Below are 20,705 nucleotides of genomic sequence, written 5' to 3'. Positions count from 1 at the left end.
GAGCTTTTGCTCAAGCCAGATGAGCCCACGCTCAAGCTGGCGACCTTGGGGTCTCGAACCTGGGTCCTTCCACATCCCAGTCCAACGCTCCATCCACTGTGCCACCGCCTGGTCAGGCGATATATTTTATTTCTTAAAGTCAGTAGGGGGGTTCATGTGTGTTCTTTATATTTGTACTTTTATTTATGTCAGCAATATTTCATAAAAGTAATTAAAACTTCACAAAGGTTTTTATAATTTTAATGATTATGTAAGTTTATTTATTTATTTATTTATTTATTTAGTGACAGAGACAGAGAGAGACAGAGGGAGGAACAGATAGGGACAGACAGACAGGAAGGGAGAGAATGAGAAGCATCAATTCTTCGTTGTTGCACCTTAGTTGTTCACTGATTGCTTTCTCATATGTGCCTTGACCAGGGGGCTACAGTAGACCAAGTGACCCCTTGCTCAAACCACATGAGCCCACGCTCAAGCTGGTGACCTCGGGGTTTGGAACCTGCGTTCTCCATGTCCCAGTCCGACACCCTATCCACTGCGCCATCACCTGGTCAGGTTATAAGTAAATATATTTCAAAAATCAGAATTAATAAAAAAAAATTAGAATTAAGCCTGACCAGGTGGTGTAGCAGTGGATAGAGTGTCAGACTGGGATGCAGAGGACCCGGTTCGAGACCCGAGGTCACCAGCTTGAGCACGGGCTCATCTGGTTTGAGCAAAGCTCACCCACTTGGACTCAAGGTTGCTGGCTCGAGTAAGGGTTTACTTGGTCTGCTGAAGGCCCGCGGTCAAGGCACATATGAGAAAGCAATCAATGAACAACTAAAGTGGGAGAATAACAAACTGATGATTGATGCTTCTTATCTCTCTTGTCCCTCTCTCTGACTCTCTCTCTGTCTCTGTAAAAAAAAAAAAAAATCAGAATTAAAAGTACCACTTTTAATCTCTATTGTGGCCTTTACTCTATAGCAGGGGTCCCCAAACTACGGCCCGCGGGCCGCATGCGCCCCCCTGAGGCCATTTATCTGGCCCCTGCCGCACTTCTGGAAGGGGCACCTCTTTCATTGGTGGTCAGTGAGAGGAGCATAGTTCCCATTGAAATACTGGTCAGTTTGTTGATTTAAATTTACTTGTTCTAAGACAGGTAATAGCAAATGTTGGAGAGGCTGTGGAGAAAAAGGAACCCTCATCCACTGTTGGTGGGAATGTAAAGTAGTACAACCATTATGGAAGAAAGTATGGTGGTTCCTCAAAAAACTGAAAATAGAACTACCTTATGACCCAGCAATCCCTCTACTGGGTATATACCCCCAAAACTCAGAAACATTGATACGTAAAGACACATGCAGCCCCATGTTCATTGCAGCATTGTTCACAGCGGCCAGGACATGGAAACAACCAAAAAGTCCATCAATAGATGACTGGATAAAGAAGATGTGGCACATATACACTATGGAATACTACTCAGCCATAAGAAATTATGACATCAGATCATTTACAGCAAAATGGTGGGATCTTGATAACATGATACGAAGTGAAATAAGTAAATCAGAAAAAACCAGGAACTGCATTATTCCATACATAGGTGGGACATAAAAGTGAGACTAAGAGACATTGATAAGAGTGTGGTGGTTACGGGGGGAGGAGGGAGAGGGAGAGGAAAAGGGGGAGGGGGAGGGGCACAAAGAAAACTAGATAGGTGACAGAGGACAATCTGACTTTGGGTGATGGGTATCCAACATAATTGAACGACAAGATAACCTGGACATGTTATCTTTGAATATATGTATCCTGATTTATTGATGTCACCCCATTAAAAAAATAAAATTATTAAAAAAGTTGAAAAAAAATAAATTTACTTGTTCTTTATTTTAAATATTGTATTTATTCCCATTTTGTTTTTTACTTTAAAATAAGATATGTGTAGTATGCATAGGGATTTGTTCATAGTTTTTTTTAAGGTCCGGCCCTCCAATGGTCTGAGGGACAGTGAACTGGCCCCCTGTGTAAAAAGTTTGGGGACCCCTGCTCTATAGTCTACTATAATCCATAAAGTAATTTACTCCATGAAGGCACAGATACTGTTCTATTTAATCCTTTAGTCCTCTGAGTACCTGATGTTATATGCATGGAACATGTATTAAAAAAAAAAAAAAAAAGAAGAATCTATAAACATACTGATTAACCCACATTTTCACATTTGCAAGTTTTCTATCACCCTGCAATATTTTAGGGCCTCTTACTGATATCTACAAATATTTGTTTCACATTCACCTCCTTTTAAAAGTTCTTGGGTCCAAAAGGAAAAAAGTGTTTCCAAGGGGCTAGTAATACCCATTTCATGTCAGTCTTGTTATGTCGCCACTATAACAGGTAATATCTTAGAGAAGGAGAAAGATGGATGGTATTAAGAGAAGACAAAAGAAGATAAACAGATTCTTGTTTGAAATATACAGACTTAGTTCCAGGATATCCTGGATAATTGTTCAGTGTGGTGATTACAAGGGGTACAGAAAAGGGTCATTTAATCATGCCAGGGAAGGTTTTCAGGGAAGCTTACACATGAGCTGAGTCTTGAAGTTCTCTCTATATCTTTTGTACCTGCTTCTTTATAGTATTTTTTGCATTGCATTGTACCTGTGCACAAGTTGCTCCTAATTAGACTCTGAATGCCTAAATGGTAAACTAAAATCATCTGCATTTTTGTTTTTCCTGAATCTAGTACAAACATATCTTGTTTTAGTGCACTTGGCTTTATTGTGCTTCACAGATGTTTTGAGTTTCTTACAAATGAAAGCGAAGACCCTCCACCAGCAAAACAATTACGTCTCGCTTTTTTGCCGTGGTCTGGATCCAAACCTGCAATATTTCCGAGGTATGCCTATAGATAGCATTACCCAATAAACACTGGAACAAGAACAAGAAAGCAAGGAAACTAACAGAGGGGAAGAGAAAAGTAGAGTTGCCTGGCACATAGCAGGGAAGAAAGGAAATAAATATGCAGAAAAAAGATTAAAGGAAGTAAAGGTAAGAGGTATTAATTAGGATTAGGTTCAGCTATGACAGACAAAAAACCAAAATGGCTTATAGAAAAGAGAAGTGTGAACATCTGAGAGCTCACTACCTGGCATATATCATCATTTTGGTTCAAATAAACTCATAAAAATTCTCTAAAAAAAAAGAAAAAAAAAAGAAAAAAGAAGTGTATTCTTTTCTTAAGTAGAAAATAGTCTTGGCAGTGAGGGTGGGGTGAGTATTTCAGGGCTCATAGGCCTTTACAAATTCTTATCTCGCTACTTAGACTTAAGATGTGATTTTCACCTCATGATCCAAGATGGCTGGCTGCTTAACCTCCAGTCATCATGTTCTCATTCCAGCCAAAAAGTAAGGACAAAGAAAAGTGCTTACACCCTCCCTTCACAGACACTTTCTGGATACTGCACATATAATTTGTGCCTATATCTCACTGTCCAGAGTTTAGACATGACCACACTTAGTTGCATGGGAATTTTTAAAATGTAGTCTTCATTCTAGATGACCTCATGCCCAGATGAAATCAGAGATTTTATTATTGAGGAAGAAGAAGTGGAATTAGTGACCCAAGGGCATACATAGTTTCTACACTTGATCTTAGACAAAAGACAGAGAAGCGATATATACATAGTTTATATACAATACTGTTTTTATATATATGTATACTATATTATTTAGTGTTAATTAAATACCATGAAAACATACTTAAGAATACTTTTAAAAAAAATTAAAGCTTACTCATTTTTTTATTGTAAAATTCTTTTTTATGACCTACTGTAAATATAACCTAGTAGAGTTTTTGTTTTTGTTTTTTTTGTATTTTCCTAAGTGAGAAGCAAGGGGAGGCAGACAGACCCCCGTATGCCCCGGACCAGGATCTACAGGCATGCCCACCCAGGGGACAATGATTGGCCCCTCTGGGGCGTTGCTCAGCTGTAATCAGAGCCATTCTAGGGCCTGAGGCAGAGGCCATGGAGCCATCTTCAGCATCCAGGCCATCTTTGCTCCAATGGAGCCTTGGCTGCAAGAGGGGAAGAGAGAGATAGAGAGAAAGGAGAGGGGGGAGGGTAGAGAAGCATATGAGTGCTTCTCCTGTGTGCTCTGGCTGGGAATCGAACCCGGGACTTCTACATGCGGGGCCAATGCTCTACCACTGAGCCAACAGCCAGGGCCTAACTTAGTAGACTTTTTAAAACCATGAACTCTAAAGCAGAATATTTATATTTAAATTATGGCTCCAAGGCCTGGCAGGTTGGCTCACTGGTAGAGTGTTGGCCCAGTGTGTGGATGTCCCAGTTCGACTCCAGGTCAGAGCACACAAGAGAAGTGACCATCTCTTCTCCACCCTTCTCCCTCCCTCTTCTCTCTTCTTTCTTCCCCTCCTGCAGCCATGGTTCGATTGGTTAGTGCAAGTTGGCCCCAGGTGCAGAGGATGGTTCTGTGGAGCTTTCTCCTCAGGCGCTCTAAATAGCTGGTTGCTCGATCCCCAGATGGACAGACCATCACCCAGTAGGGGGATTGCAGGGTGGATCTCTATCCAGTCACATGCGGGAGTTGGTCTCTCTGTCTCCCCTCCTCTCATTTAAAAGAAAAAAAAATTATGTTTCCATAGTTTACTTGAGACTTATGTATCTCACATATTTATGTAAATTTTAACACAAAACCATAGTATATATTGTTTAGGGCTATATACATTTATATTAGATTGAACAAAATGAAATTGTTTATTTTATAGTTCAAAATAATCAAATATTAAAACTTTGTTTATATGCTGCCAAAATGAGCACAAAACTTTGTAGAGTTAAACCTAATGATAAAGTTCATTACATGCAAGGATAGTCATGATACACATCAATTTTAAAATAATGACTGCCTCAGGGAAGGGACATCGAAGAGATGGGAATGAGGCTTTTGTAAATCTATAACAGAAAGTGTGCAGAGAAAAGTTGAAAAGCTTACTTGCAAAGGGTTTAGAAATGACACCTGAGTTGAGAGGTGTGGTCAGATGGAGTTAGTTTTTTTTGGGGGGGGGTGGACTATAACTTATTTGAATATTGAAGGAAAATATCCAGTAGAGAGAAGTTGAAAATCTAGTAAGAGAGATAACTAGTCCAAAGTAAGGTGAAGAATCATCAAAGTTGGAATAATTGAGCAGGTAAGCTAGAAAAATTGAAGTGTATGGTTAATGAATAGCAAAATACTGAATACACAAATGAACAGTGGCCAAACCAAACATAGCAGTAGAAGTCTAACCATAGCCTCAGCAGCAGTGGGCATGGAATTGGTCAGTGACTACTAGTTTATATCTATCTCTCTATCTATTATCTATCTATCTGTCTATCTATCTATCTGTCATCTATCATCTATCTATCTATTTTGGGCCCTTCTTTCCAACTCAGAACAAGAGAAAGCTAAAAGTGCTCACTAATCATATAAGATACCTCATTTCTAGTTAGCCTGCCTCCAGCTTCTCTGTGCCACCCACCACCAGAGCATACTTAAAAGCTTTTCTCTTTTTTTTTTTCTTTCGGTTTTTTTTTTGTATTTTTCTGAAGCTGGAAACAGGGAGAGACAGTCAGACAGACTCCCGCATGCGCCCAACCGGAATACACCCGGCAAGCCCACCAGGGGCGAAGCTCTGCCCACCAGGGGGCGATGCTCTGCCCCTCCGGGGCGTTGCTCTGCCGCGACCAGAGCCACTCTAGCGCCTGGGGCAGAGGCCAAGGAACCATCCCCAGCGCCCGGGCCATCTTTGCTCCAATGGAGCCTTGGCTGCGGGAGGAGAAGAGAGAGACAGAGAGGAAGGGGGGGTGGGTGGAGAAGCAAATGGGCGCTTCTCCTATGTGCCCTGGCCGGGAATCGAACCTGGGTCCCCCGCACGCCAGGCCAACGCTCTACCGCTGAGCCAACCGGCCAGGGCCTTTTTTTTTTTTTTTCTTTTTTCTTTCTTTCTTTCTTTCTTTCTTTCTTTCTTTCTTTCTTTCTTTCTTTCTTTCTTTCTTTCTTTCTTTCTTTCTTTCTTTTTCTTTTTTTCTTTACTATAAAGCTTTACTGCTTGCTTTCAAGTCTTTGCCAAAAGCAAATGATGGTGGCTAACTCCTTTGCTATAGCAATCTCTGAATAAATAGCCCCTCTTTTTTCTCGTTGTGATCTTCATTTATTTTCATAGTAGAAAGGTTGAATTCATTCTTTTGAAGGTAGACTTGTGACCTTCTGAATTAGAGGCTGAGGCCGAGTGAAGAAGTCTGTTGAAAGATGGGAATGTTAAGAAGCTGCAAAGAAATTTTGAATGGATTGTCTTTGTAGGTGTCAAAACCTAGAAAGTTGGTTGGCTTTAGGAGGTTATGACTGTGGTCAAAAGAGCTAAAGTCTTTAATAAACGAGGGAAAGTGCCTGGGAAGTCACAGTAGCAAGAAATAGGCTGGGATGGGGTAGGTATCTAAAGTCTTCATACTACTTTAAGTTAGTACTTAAAGTCTTCCCTTAAAGGAATGCCAGTAAGTTGAGGACCAACAGTGAAAAGGAGTGATTGTCGCTGTCCTAATAGTTAGTGGGGGGAGGCAGGTATTAGAGCAAATGTGTTAAGTTCTGTATTGGGGAATAAGAATGCTATGGAAGCACCACAGGTGAAACAAACCTAGTCAAGATTTTCAGGGAGGTTGTAGACTAATTTCCTGGAGGTAGAGACAATCATGTTGTGTCCTGAAGGATGAGCAGAAAAGCACCAGCACTGAAAGTGTTTCATTGCTTTAATTTTACTTCTGTACCAAGACCATGCTGTCTTAATTACCATAGTTTTATAAAGGTTTTGGTAAGACAAGGTCCTTCATTTTATTCCTCTTCAAATTATTTTAACTTCTCTTAACCTTATTCTTTCCATACGTATTTCAAAATCAGCTTGTCAAGTTTCACGAAAATCTCTAATATAATTTTGGTTGAGACTGCCTAGAATTTATACCTCTTGCTTCTTATGGAATTCTTATACATGCCATAAGTGACAGCTTTAAATTTTACCTTTCTCCTAAAGATCTTACTGACTTTCCAGATAAGGTTAAATTTCCTTGCTATATATTTCTACAGCACCCTATACTTCCTGTTGAGTACTGTAACACAGGTCAGACTTGTAATTCTTTACTCAGAGACTGGTTTTTGGGCTGGAAAGTTTACAGGAACCAAGTCTGTCTGGTTCACCGCAGTATTCTTTAGCACACAGTCTAAAATAGTTTGTGCTTAAGACACACTTTCCTTTTTTATTTGAAAACCAAAGCATTTAAGCCCTTGCCAAGTAGCTCAGCTGGTTAGAGCATGATCTCGATACACCAAAGTTGTGGGTTTGACCCTTGGTCTGGGAACTTACAAGAATGAGCCAATGAGCCTGACCAGGCAGTGGCGCAGTGGATAGAGTGTCGGACTGGGATGTGGAGGACCCAGGTTCGAGACCCCAAGGTCACCAGCTTGAGCGCAAGCTCATCTGGTTTGAGAAAGGCTCACCAGCATGAGCCCAAGGTCCCTGGCTCAAGCAAGGGGTCACTTGGTCTGCTGTAGGCACCCCCCCCCCACCTGGTCAAGGCACATATGAGAAATCAATCAATGAACAACTAAGGAACCGCAATGAAGAATTGATGTTTCTCATCTCTCTCCTTTCCTGTCTGTCTGTCCCTCTCTTTGACTCTCCCCGTCTCTGCCACACACACACACACACACACACACACACACACACACACACAGAATCAACCAATGAATGAATGAAAAAATAAATAAGTGGGACAAATTAATGTTTCTCTTTTTCTCGTTTCTTTTTCTGAAATTGATAAATAATAAATAATAATAATTTTTTTATTTTTTATTTTTTAGTATTTTTCCGAGGTTGGAAACGGGGAGGCAGTCAGACTCCCGCATGCGCCCGACTGGGATCCACCTGGCATGCCCACCAGGGGCCGATGCTCTGCTCATCTGGGGCATCGCTCTGCTGCAATCAGAGCCATTCTAGCGCCTGAGTCAAAGGCCACAGAGCCATCCTCAGCGCCAGGGCCAACTTTGCTCCAATGGAGCCTTGGCTACGGGAGGGGAAGAGAGAGACAGAGAGGAAGGGGGGGTGGAGAAGCAGATGGGCGCTTCTCCTGTGTGCCCTGGATAGGAATCGAACCCAGGACTCCTGCATGCCAGGCCAACGCTCTACCACTGAGCCAACTGGCCAGGGCCTAAATAATAATAATATTTTTTAAAAAGCAGAGCATTTGAGATCTTGCTCCCTGGTATATGTTGTCAATTTGGCTTAAATAAACTTTTACAATTTTTTTTGTGTGTGTGACAGAGACAGATAGAGTCAGAAAGAGGTACAGATAGAGACAGACAGGAAGGAAGAAAGACAAGAAGCATCAATTCTTCATTGCGGCACCTTAGTTATTCATTGATTGCTTTCTCATATGTGCCTTGACTGGGAGGCTACAGCAGACTGAGTGAACCCTAGCTCGAGCCAGCAATCTTGGGCTCAAGCTGGTGAGTCTTTCTCAAACCAGATGAGCCCACATTCAAGCTGGTGACCTCGGGGTCCTGAACCTGGATCCTCCGTGTCCCAGTCTGACGCTCTATCCACTGCGCAACTGCTTGGTCAAGCTCTTACAAAAATTTAATAACTCTGGCCAGAGATTTGGTTGGTTAGAATATTGTCCCAATAGGCCCTGGCCGGTTTGCTCAGTGGTAGAGCATCAGCCTGGCGTGCAGGGGTCCTGGGTTCGATTCCTGGCCAAGGCACACAGGAGAAGCGCCCATCTGCTTCTCCACCCCTCCCCCTCTCCTTCTTCTCTTTCTCTCTCTTCCCCTCCCGCAGCCGAAGCTCCATTGGAGCAAAGATGGCCCGGGCACTGAGGATGGCTCTGTGGCCTCTGCCTCAGGTGCTAGAATGACTCTGGATGCAGCAGAGCTACGCCCCAGAGGGGCAGAGCATCGCCCCCTGGTGGGCGTGCCGGGTGGATCCCGGTCGGGCGCATTCGGGAGTCTGTCTGACTGCCTCCCCGTTTTGAGCTTCGGAAAAAAGAAAAAAAAAAGAATATTGTCCTAATACACAAAGGTTGCAGGTTACATCTCTGGTCAAGGCACATACAGGAATAGATTGATGTTTCTCTCTCTCTCTCTCCCTTCCTCTTTATCTAAAATTCATTTTTTGTGTGTGTGTGTAATTTTCTGAAACTGGAAATGGGGAGAGACAGCCAGACAGACTTCCGCATGCGCCCGGCATGCCCACCAGGGGCGACACTCTGCCCACCAGGGGGCGATGCTCTGCCGCGACCAGAGCCACTCTAGCGCCTGGGGCAGAGGCCAAGGAGCCATCCCCCAGCACCCTGGCCATCTTTGCTCCAATGGAGCTTTGGCTGCGGGAGGGGAAGAGAGAGACAGAGAGGAAGGAGGGGGGGGTGGAGAAGCAAATGGGCGCTTCTCCTATGTGCCCTGGCCGGGAATCGAACCCGGGTCCCCCGCACACCAGGCCGATGCTCTACCGCTGAGCCAACCGGCCAGGGCCATCATAAGTAAAATTTAAAAATATTCAACAGCAGCAGCAAAAAAATAAATTAGAGCCTGACCTGTGGTGGTGCAGTGGATAAAGCGTCGACCTGGAAATGCTGAGGTCGCCAGTTTGAAGCCCTGAGCTTGCCTGGTCAAGGCACATATGGGAGTTGATGCTTCCTGCTCCTCCCCCCTTCTCTCTCTCTCTCTCCTCTCTAAAATGAATAAATAAAAAATATTTTTAAAAAATAAATAAATAAATTAGAAGTTAAAAGAGGTATGTTGGGCAGATAAAATATATTATGCTCACTTTGTTAAAGATGGCACTGCTCACATGGAAGCCCGTCGCCCAGGTGATAATATCAATTGCCCTTCTTGCTTGGGATGGATGTGACTATATTAATGTGTGTTGGGGTGGGCTGTGGGCAGGCAGGATCCTTGTAGCCTGGGGCTTGGTTTTAGGACTAAGCCTTTCCCACCCTTTTTGTTGTGGGATGGTCCACTCTTATGAGGAATCCCATTATGCCTCAGATAAATGACTTTGTATCAGAGACTTCCTTGTTTGTATATTGAATTAAAGGTTTTTATTTCTACACTATAAAGTGGGGCAGACCAGGAGCTTGCTCTCTCTCTCAATTCCTGAGATTAGCATTAGAGAAGAGAGAAGATAAAGGCCACATGGAGGCAAGGAGAGGCAACCAAGATGGCAGAGTGCTGAATGAAAAGCCAGTTAGTGCAGAGTTTGTGCAGAGAGAAGGAGATGGGGAACAAAGGAGAATGAGGCTGGTGAGGTAGACACCTTTGATTCTAGGAAACTCGGATAAGTCAGTAGCTTTGTGAGTGCTGAATGAGTGGGTTTTGGAGCCCAGTGTGTGTTTTTACTTGCCCGCCGGGTGCAAGCTAGGATTAAAGATAATGGCCCACCAGTTTTTGGCTCTCTTGTTTCATTACCATCTGTCTGAATCCAATACAAACCTGCATGTGAATGGCCACGATGGCAGCTTCTGACTTTACAGGGTATTAATGGTAGGGGTTGAAAGGCTTGAGGAGGATGTGAATCTTCAAGTAATATATGCGAGGACCATTCAGTGGAGTAAGATCCCTGAGGAGGATGAAGGATCACTGTAAAGGGATTAGCCTCATGGAAGGGAAGGAATGCCTTATCTATTTAACAGGATAAAGAGCAAAGAACAAGGGCCTGACCTGTGGTGGCGCAGTGGATAAAACGTCGACCTGGAAATACTGAGGTTGCCGGTTCAAAACCCTGGGCTTGCCTGGTCAAGGCACATGTGAAAGTTGATGCTTCCTGCTCCTCCCCCTTCTCTCTCTCTGTCTCTCTCTGTCTCTCCTTTCTAAAATGAATAAATAAAATTAAAAAAAAAAGAGCAAAGAATGGTTAGTAGTAGAGAGTTAATAGAGTTCTATTATTAATATTTATTACTGTTGTCTTTTACTATTTCTGTTAATCTTCCATTATTACTATTTTTCTTTCTAAAGTTAAAGATGAGAGAATTTGGTACTAGTGAGGGAGAGGCAGCAGGATTGATGATATCAGAAGAGTAGGGAAGATCTAATGATCTATGAAGAATGGATGTGTGAACAGCATAGGGCAGGGGTCGGGAAACTTTTTGGCTGAGAGAGCCATGAACAACACATATTTTAAAATGTAATTCCGTGAGAGCCATACAATATGTTTAACACTAAATACAAGTAAATGTGTGCATGTGTGCATTTTATGTAAGACCAACACTTTTAACTTTTTTTTTTTTTTTACAGAGACAGAGAGAGAGTCAGAGAGAGGGATAGATAGGGACAGACAGACAGGAATGGAGAGATAAGCATCAATCATTAGTTTTTCGTTGTGCGTTGCAACACCTTAGTTGTTCATTGATTGCTTTCTCATATGTGTCTTGACCACGGGCCTTCAGTAGACCGAGTAACCTCTTGTTCGAGCCAGCGACCTTGGGCTCAAGCTGGTGAGCTTTTGCTCAAACCAGATGAGCTGGGCTCAAGCTGGCGACCTCAGGTCTCAAACCTGGGTCTTCTGCATTCCAGTTCAACGCTCTATTCACTGCGCCACTGCTGGTCAGGCAAAATCAACACTTTTAAAGTACAATAAGTCTCTGAATTCTTTTTAATAACATTGTTATGCTGTTGCTAACCAATGATGAATAAAGTACTTCTTACCATTAATACGACTTCTGGTGCTACATGGTTTTGCTGATGGCTTTGTAGTCTGGCTGATACATAGTGAGGTTAAGCTTCATGCAGGCATTAAGACTTTCGTCTGTTAAATGTGATTGTAGGTTGGTCTTAACGTTCTTTTTTTTTGTTTTTGTTTTTAATTTTTAAATTTTTTAAATTTTTTACAGAGACAGAGAGAGAGAGAGTCAGAGAGAGGGATAGACAGAGACAGACAGACAGGAACAGAGAGATGAGAAGCATCAATCATTAGTTTTTCATTGTGCGTTGCGACACCTTAGTTGTTCATTGATTGCTTTCTCATATGTGCCTTGACCACAGGCCTTCAGCAGACCGAGTAACCCCTTGCTCAAGCCAGTGACCTTGCGTCCAAGCTGGTGAGCTTTGCTTAAGCCAGATGAGCCCGCGCTCAAGCTGGCGACCTTGGGGTCTCGAACCAGGGTCTTCCGCATCCCAGTCCAACGCTCTATCTACTGTGCCACCGCCTGGTCAGGCGGTCTTAATGTTCTTTAGATGTGAAAAAGACTGCTCACATGCATACGTAGAGCCAAACATTGTCAGTACAGCAATACTCACACGCTGCAGTGTGTGGTATGTGACGGGAAGTGCATCCCAAGTTTTGACAATCAGCTGGTCTGCGGGTTGAAGTGTTTTCATTTCTCCCCACTTGTGTTTGCTCGCCAACTCTGCTTGCTGTCATACAAGTCTTTCCAAATCTTCATTCAGTGACTTGAACTTATTCACTCACATGTCTGAGGCCTTCAGGTCAGCAGCTTGTAGCTCAAAATCTCTGATGGAGACACTGGGGATGTAACTCAGGTTGGTGCTGTCCACTGCACACTCATGTGAATAGGCTGAACTTAAAAAGACGAGTGCGCTCACAAAATTCTCCAAAGCGCGCTTTGAATGACTGCAGATTAGATGTGAAGCCCACTAGCTGCTGGAGATCAAGATGTTGAGCAGGGTCACTTGCTGTGCATGCATCTTTAAACTCTCCCAGTTTTTCAAAGTGTAGTAAATGACCTGTTTCAATGTCGGCGATGAAGAATTCCAGCTTGTTTTCAAATGTAAACACTGCTTGTTGAAGGGATTAAGACTGTATTTCCAATGCCTTGCATTTTCACATTGAGCTGGTTCAGATGTTCAGCCATGTCCACGAGACAGTAGAACTTCAGGAGCCACTCAGTGTTAGCTAACTCAGGATGCTTGACGTTTTTCATTTCAAGAAAAGTCCGGATTTCGCTTAGACAAGCTGCAAAATGGCTGAGCACCTTCCCTCTTGACAACCAACACACATTGCTGTGCAGAAGCAGACCAGGATAATTATTCCCAACTTCATCCAGCAGTATTTTAAACTGGTGATCATTTAAAGCTCAGGCAACAATAAAGTTGACCACCCGAATGACCAGCAACATCATCTCACCAAGCTGCTTGTCACACATCTGAGCACAAAGTGCCTCCTGATGTAGAAAGCAGTGAAAACTTAGGATGGGTCTCTTTTCATGTTCATGAAGAAGTGCTAAGAATCCTCTGTTTTTCCCTACCATGCACAGAGCACCATCAGTACACACCGAAATGTTTATCCATTGGTAGATTTTTTTTCTTTAGCGAACTCAGTGAAAGACTTGAATAAATCCTCCCCTCTTGTTGTCTCTTTTATAGGCAAAATAGCAAGACTTTCCTCACGTAGTGTGTCACCGACAGCATACCTTGCAATCACACTGAACTGGGATAAATGGCTTACGTCTGTTGACTCATCCAAAGCAAGAGAAAAGTATGGTGCTGCATTTATGTCCTTTACTTGTGTTGCCTCAGTTTTATTTGCCATCATAATGGTATGATCGTGAACCATTCTTGCCGACAGAAGCATGTTTTTTATTTGTTTGATTATCTTGTCTTTATCCGAAAAGTCATCAAAATGTTCATTGGCAACATCAAGCATGAATGTTTTGGTATACTCCCCATCTGTGAATGGCTTTCTGTTTCTCACAATTGCTAAAGCACCAGCAAAGCTAGCCAAATCCCAGTCACCTTGTTGGGTCCAAACACGGAGTTGCTGCTGATTAGCTTGCAGTCTGCACAGTAGCTCTTGACATGCTTTCTTCTTGCTGTCTCCTGATGGATATATATTTTTTAAGTTTATTTTATTTTTTAAAATTTTTTTTAGTTTTTACAGAGACAGAGAGTGAGTCAGAGAGAGGGATAGACAGGGACAAACAGACAGGAACAGAGAGAGATGAGAAGCATCAATCATTAGTTTTTCATTGTGCATTGCAACACCTTAGTTGTTCATTGATTGCTTTCTCATATGTGCCTTGACCACGGGTGGGCCTTCAGCAGACAGGGTAGCCCCTTGCTGGAGCCAGCGAGCTTGGGTTCAAGCTGGTGGGCTTTTGCTCAAACCAGATGAGCCCGCTCTCAAGCTGGCGACCTCAAAGTCTCGAACCTGGGTCCTCTGCATCCCAGTCCGACGCTTTATCCACTGCGCCACTGCCTGGTCAGGCCCCTGCTGGATATTTTGATGCAAATGTAGTATGGTGTGTGTTGAAGTGCCACTTTATATTTGACAGTTTCATCAATGCAATTTTATCATTGCATATTAGACACACTGCAGAACCTGCTCTCTCCACAAAGGCAGATTCCTCTGTCCATTTCTGCTGAAAAGTACAATACTCCTCATCTTTTTTTCCTTTAGCCATCTTCTTTGTCAAAAGGGTTTCTGCAATTAGCTAGCTGACTACTTGATTAAAAGGAGGGAAGTTTTCCCTGGCTGGTTGGCTTAGTGGTAGAGCATCAGCCTGGCGTGCAGGAGTCCCGGGTTCGATTCCCGGCCAGGGCACACAGGAGAAGCGCCCATCTGCTTCTCCACCCCCCCCTTCCTCTCTGTCTCTCTCTTCCCCTCCCGCAGCCGAGGCTCCATTGGAGCAAAAGATGGCCCGGGCGCTGGGGATGGCTCCTTGGCCTCTGCCCCAGGCGCTAGAGTGGCTCTGGACGCGACAGAGCGACGCCCCGGATGGGCAGAGCATCCCCCCTGGTGGGCGTGCCGGGTGGATCCTGGTCAGGCGCGTGCGGGAGTCTGTCTGACTGCCTCTCCGTTTCCAGCTTCGGAAAAGTAAAAAAAAAAAGAAGGAAAAAAAAAAAAGGAGGGAAGTTTACTTCCTGACCTCACAACGACCCGACCCGTGTATGTTATGCATTATCCAATAAAAATTTGGTGTTGTCCTGGAGGACAGCTGTGATTGGCTCCAGCCACCTGCAACCATTAACATGAATGGTAGGAAATGAATGGATTATAATACATGAGAATGTTTTATATTTTTAACGTTATTATTATTTTTTTATTAAAGATTTGTCTGTGAGCAAGATGCAGCCATCAAAAGAGCCACATCTGGCTCACAAGCCATAGGTTCCTGACTCCTGGCATAGGGGAACAAAATGTTGAGGGCCACAATGGAGATTGGAGACCATGGAACTGAAATTCATGGTGGTCCATCATACTAGAATGTACAGTATGGTTTTCTCTTGGCATCCACAGCAGCACAGGCACACATATAGATAATATGAACCATTGGATTGATCCAGGGTGGTAATTTTTGCCAGACTGGTTGGTGCCAGAGAAGTTCAATTGAGCTAGTGAGTTCAAAATATTGGCCAAGCCTGACCTGTGGTGGCGCAGTGGGTAAAACTTCGACCTGGAATGCTGAGGTCACCGGTTCAAAACCCTGGGCTTGCCTGGTCAAGGCACATATGGGAGTTGATGCTTTCTGCTCCTCCCCCTGTCCTCTCTTTATCTCTTCCTCTCTCTCTCTCCCCTCTCTCTCTAATAAAAATGAATAAATAAAATCTAAAAAAGAAAAGAAAAAAAAATATTGGCCAAAAATGGTCAATATGATGAACCACTGAGATTTCTTTCAGCAAATTTGGGGAAGGAGTATAGAAGGGGTATAATTATCTTAAGTAAAAGCAATCTGAGTAGGAGACAAACAGCCTCTCAGGGTTTGCCAATGGGTGGGAGATTGGAAAGAATGAGGGAGACCCACAGAGAGAATGAAGGGAGAGTCCAAAGGGAGAGAGAGAAGGGGGGGAGGTAGAGAGATGGAGGAAGAAAGGAAAGGAGAAAGAAAAGGAGGGAGAAAGGGAATGAGGTAGGGAAGGAGAGAGAGAAGGAGGGAGGGGAAGAGAGATTAAGAGGACATTTGGTCTCTGGTGCATTCCAGGTCCTCAACTCATAAGTTCAAGAGAGTTCCCTGTATCCTTATAGTGAATTTTCTTTGTAGGCTGAAGGAAGGTGCAGCAATAATTGTTTTAAAATAGTCTTAAGACAAGAAAATGTATGGACTCTTGTACTTTTCATACCATGTTTTTGTCTTGTTTGGAGGGTTGGAAAGTAATGTGGAGCCAAAACTGATCAGATTTTAGGACACTTCTGTTAAAACCATCTACAGGCCTATTGCATAAGGCTCAGTTCTGGCAGACAACTTTGGGGCCTCTGGGGCTTGGAGTCATCAGCAGGTTTTCCAAGGATTCCTGGCTCTTTGCCTCACTGACCTTGTTCAGAAGCAACCAGGACTTCATGCCTGGAACTGCTGGAGTAGAACGATGGTTTCTCTGATTGGCTGATGATGATCTTGTCCTAGGTAAAGAGGAATGTGAGCTATCTCCAAGATCTTTCTCCACTTGTTTCTTTTTGCACAATGAGCCAGGTCACTTGAGGTAGGTCAGCATTGCCCCAGCCATCCATCTCTTTCCAGGCTGTGCCACTTCGGTACTACTGAGCCTTGTATCTTTCCTCCCAATGCCATCCAGACATAAGTTTACCAAAATGTTTATCTTCTGTTTCCTACTTCATACTGACAATACTAAATGCTGACAAAGTGGGGTTCTTAGGCTGCCTGTTTTTAAATGTATTTGATTGATTGATATTTCTACAAGGCATTTAGTATTAGTTTCCCACAACAGTAACACAAGCGACTTTCATTCTTTTCTCAATTCCTCCTTTCAATTTAACAAGCTGCTCTCAAAAGCAGGTTCTGTAACGAGTCCTTGATGTTCAGCAAAGACTGTAATGTTATTAATTTAAATTCCATTGAGTGCTGTGTCATGATTTATTTAACCATTCCCCTCCTGTTGGACATTTAGACTGTTTTCAAATTTTAATCTTACAATTAATTACTGAGAAAGATATCTTTATGTATAAAAGTTTTTATAATTTAGGAAAATATGGGATTCCTCCAAGAGCTTTCAATATCACTAGCATGTAAATATTGTTTACTGCTGAGCCTAAAAATGTAGAATAGTAATATGAATCCCCTTCCCCCCCCCCTTTTTATCCCTCTGCTTTATTTTCTTTGAACTTTTGGCCGGGTTCAGAAAACCTTCTCTCTCATCCTCCTATGAAGTGCCTGTGAACGTTTTCTTTCACACTATCATTGTCACCTCCCCATGTAGACCTCCCTCCTGGAGGCCCCTGTCCTCCCACTCGGCTCTGTGCTGATTTCTTTCTAGAGCCACTGCACAGCAGTCATCCTAGGACTACCCAGATTCCTAGATCTGATGACTTACTCTTTCCTGGTTTCCTCTCTTATTTTGCTGGAGTGCATCTCCAATAACATTCTGACAAGGAGTGCAAAGAAGATAAACATTTTTTTTACTATGCATAAATGTGCATACTATGCCTATATATCTAAATTAAAAATCATTTTTTAATTTTGAAGACAATGATCCATTGTCTTCTAGCATCCAGTGTTGTTAAGAAATTCAATACTATTCTTCTTTTTTCTTTTTTTTTAAGAGAGAGAGAGAGAGAGAGAGAGAAAGGAAGAGGGGCAGGAACAGAAAGCATCAACTCATAGTAGTAGTTGCTTTTTATATGTGCCTTCACCAGATAAGCCCAAGGATTTGAACTGGCAACCTCAACATTCCAGGTCAATGTTCTATCCACTGTGCTACCACAGGTCAGGCAAGAAATTCAATACTGTTCTAACTCCCAATCTTCTGTATATGGTCTTTATATTTTCCTTTGAAAACTTCTAGAATCATCTCTTTTTTAAATTTTTATTTATTCATTTTAGAAAGGAGAGGGGGGAAAGAGAGAGAGAGGAGAGAGAAAAGGGAGGGGGAGGAGCAGGAAGCATCAACTCCCATATGTGCCTTGACCAGGCAAGCCCAGGGTTTTGAACCGGCGACCTCAGCATTTCCAGGTCGACGCTTTATCCACTGCACCACCACAGGTCAGGCCTAGAATCATCTCTTTTTTGATGTTCTGAAATTTCACATTGATATGTCTTTTTTTTTTTTTTTTAAGGCATGGAAGATAATTTATTTAGCTTTATGAGCCTTTACTTACACAATGATATATACCTTTGTGCCAGGAAGATCTTTTTAAAGTTCTATAAATTGCCTTAACATTTACTAAGGTAAATATTTAGGTTGAGCCCTGGCCCGCAGGCTCAGTGGTAGAGCGTCGGCCTGGCGTGCAGAGGTCCCAGGTTCGATTCCCGGCCAGGGCACACAGGAGAAGCACCCATCTGCTTCTCCATCCCTCCCCCTCTCCTTCCTCTTTGTCTCTCTCTTCCCCTCCTGCAGCCGAGGCTCCATTGGAGCAAAGATGGCCCGGGCGCTGGGGATGGCTCCTTGGCCTCTGCCCCAGGCGCTAGAGTGGCTCTGGTCGCAACAGAGCGACGCCCCGGAGAGGCAGAGCATCGCCCCTGGTGGGCGTGCCGGGTGGATCCGGGTCGGGCGCATGCGGGAGTCTGACTGTCTTTCCCCGTTTCCAGCTTCAGAAAAATACAAAAATAAATAAATAAATAAATAAATAAATAAATAAATAAATAAAAAGCAGTCCCCAGAATGGTCTCTAATTAAATTTAAAAAAAATATTTAGGTTGATTTTATGAAGCTTTCAGACATTAAGTTTGAAAAAGTTGATAATGTTTACCAGGATTGGCATACATTATCACAATCAAAACAGTAAAATAAACCAAAGAACAAGACTTAAACCCCTAAAAAATAATCAATTGCAATTTCTAGTCAAAGATATATAACTATGCTATAATCATTTTGGTCTTTGATTTTATACTGACATTTTTTTTTTCTGCAAATAGGTTACAAATAATCTTTTGTGTTAACTCTCCAGTTTTAATGCCACACAGTCACTATTTTTACCTTGGCTATATTTTTATTATTTAGAGTAGGATATGCTTATTAAGCCGGTTATATTCCAGTAACTTTGTGAATAAAAAAATGTTAAGGGAATTAAGACAGAGTACTGGAGGTTGTACTTCACTGATCCTCATTCCTGAATTTCAGGAAAATCACTTGCAAAAAGCAGCAAACCTGCTTGATAAATTCATGACGAAACAGAAGTGGAAAACAAAGTGAAATTATGGAAAACATGATTTACTAGACATTGTGTGCTTTTAATAGTTCAACACTGGTAATACTTGATAATCAAGAATAAATTAATAGACTTACATTTTAAAAATGTGTACTTTAACATCTATAAAGTATGTAAACAATTAGGTAAATTTATAAAGAAGCTGACCAAGATACAGAAATTAGGAGATATAAGTGTGCATCTAAATGTTCTCTCTCTATATATTTTTACAGACTGTTTATCAAAGTTGTTTAATGTACAATTTTTCACTTGTCTTTTTAAATGTTCTTTCTTTCTTTCTTTTTATTTTTTTGATACAGCGACAGAGAGACAGATAGGGACAGACAAGCAGGAAGGGAGAGAGATGAGAAACATCTATTCTTTGTTGCATCTCCTTAGTTGTTCATTGATTGCTTTTTTATATGTGCCTTGACCCGTGAGCTACAGCCGGGCGAGTGACCCCTTGCTCAAGCCAGTGACCTTGGGCTGCAAGCCAGCGACCTTGGGCTTCAAGCCATTGACCTGTGGGCTCAAACCAGTGATGACAGAGTCATGTTTATGATCCTATGCTCAAGGCAGCTACCTGTGCTCAAGCTGGTGAGCTCGTGCTCAAGCCGGCGACCTTGGGGTTTTGAACCTGGATCCTCTACATCCCAGTCCGATGCTCTATCCACTGCAACACTGCCTGGTCAGGCTGGAAGTCCATTATTGTAAAGACTATTCTTTTGTCTGATAACAGACAGCAGTCACATTGTCAGTGATTATTCTGGACCTTTACGCTGGATAACTTCGATTTCTTCTTGAGACACAACTTTTCTTCTATATTTCTGAGGTAATGTTTTTATTATTTCTGAAGTATCTGGTGCATCAGCCGATCAGGTGATTTACTTCCCTTAGAATGCTGTGAAATTGAAGAAGAGTGAAATGGTAGTCCTGCTTATCTCAAAACTTCTGATACATTGGGTTTAGGATTGTCTCTTCTATCAGGGAGCTGTGAAGTTACCTGGCTTGGTTACGTGAACAACCCTGCTAGTAGACGCCATCTTGCTGCTCATCATGACTCCCAAGAAGGGTCAGCTCTGATATGTGTTGGTGTTGCTATTTAAAAGTTTTGTTACGTTGGGCACTCAATATGCTCTTTTTCACTGATATGACTGATATATAACATGTTGGTTTCAAGTATAAAACATACTGATTCCCTATTTGTCTATTCAGTTTGCTCTTTTAAACTGGAGACTTGGTCTTTATTTCTGAAAAATATTCTTGCTCTATTTCCTTGACAATTTCATTCCCACTGTTCTCTCTTGTGGGAACTCTTTTAGTTAGATGTTGAACTTCCTGGATTGGTCTTTAAAATTTCTTTTCTTTTTTCAGAGTCAGAGAGAGAGAGAGTCAGAGAGAGGGATAGATAGGGACAGACAGACATGAACGGAGAGAGATGAGAAGCATCAATCATTAGTTTTTTGTTATGACACCTTAGTTGTTCATTGATTGCTTTCTCATATATGCTTTGACCGTGGGGCTACAGCAGACCGAGTAACCCCTTGCTGGAGCCAGAGACCTTGGGTCCAAGCTGGTGAGCTTTGCTCAA

General features: G+C 42.5%; 1 pseudogene; it reads right to left on the bottom strand.

Moving 5' to 3' along the window:
* Nucleotides 1–19,875: 19,875 nt before the first annotated feature.
* On the bottom strand, nt 19,876–20,172 carry LOC136306756 (alpha-ketoglutarate dehydrogenase component 4 pseudogene; annotated as a pseudogene).
* Nucleotides 20,173–20,705: the final 533 nt, after the last annotated feature.

This window comes from Saccopteryx bilineata, chromosome 5 (genome assembly GCF_036850765.1).
Source record: "Saccopteryx bilineata isolate mSacBil1 chromosome 5, mSacBil1_pri_phased_curated, whole genome shotgun sequence".
Lineage (NCBI taxonomy): Eukaryota > Metazoa > Chordata > Mammalia > Chiroptera > Emballonuridae > Saccopteryx > Saccopteryx bilineata.
The sequence above is the reverse complement of the archived record's forward strand: the minus strand, read 5'-3'. Positions and strand labels throughout refer to the sequence as shown.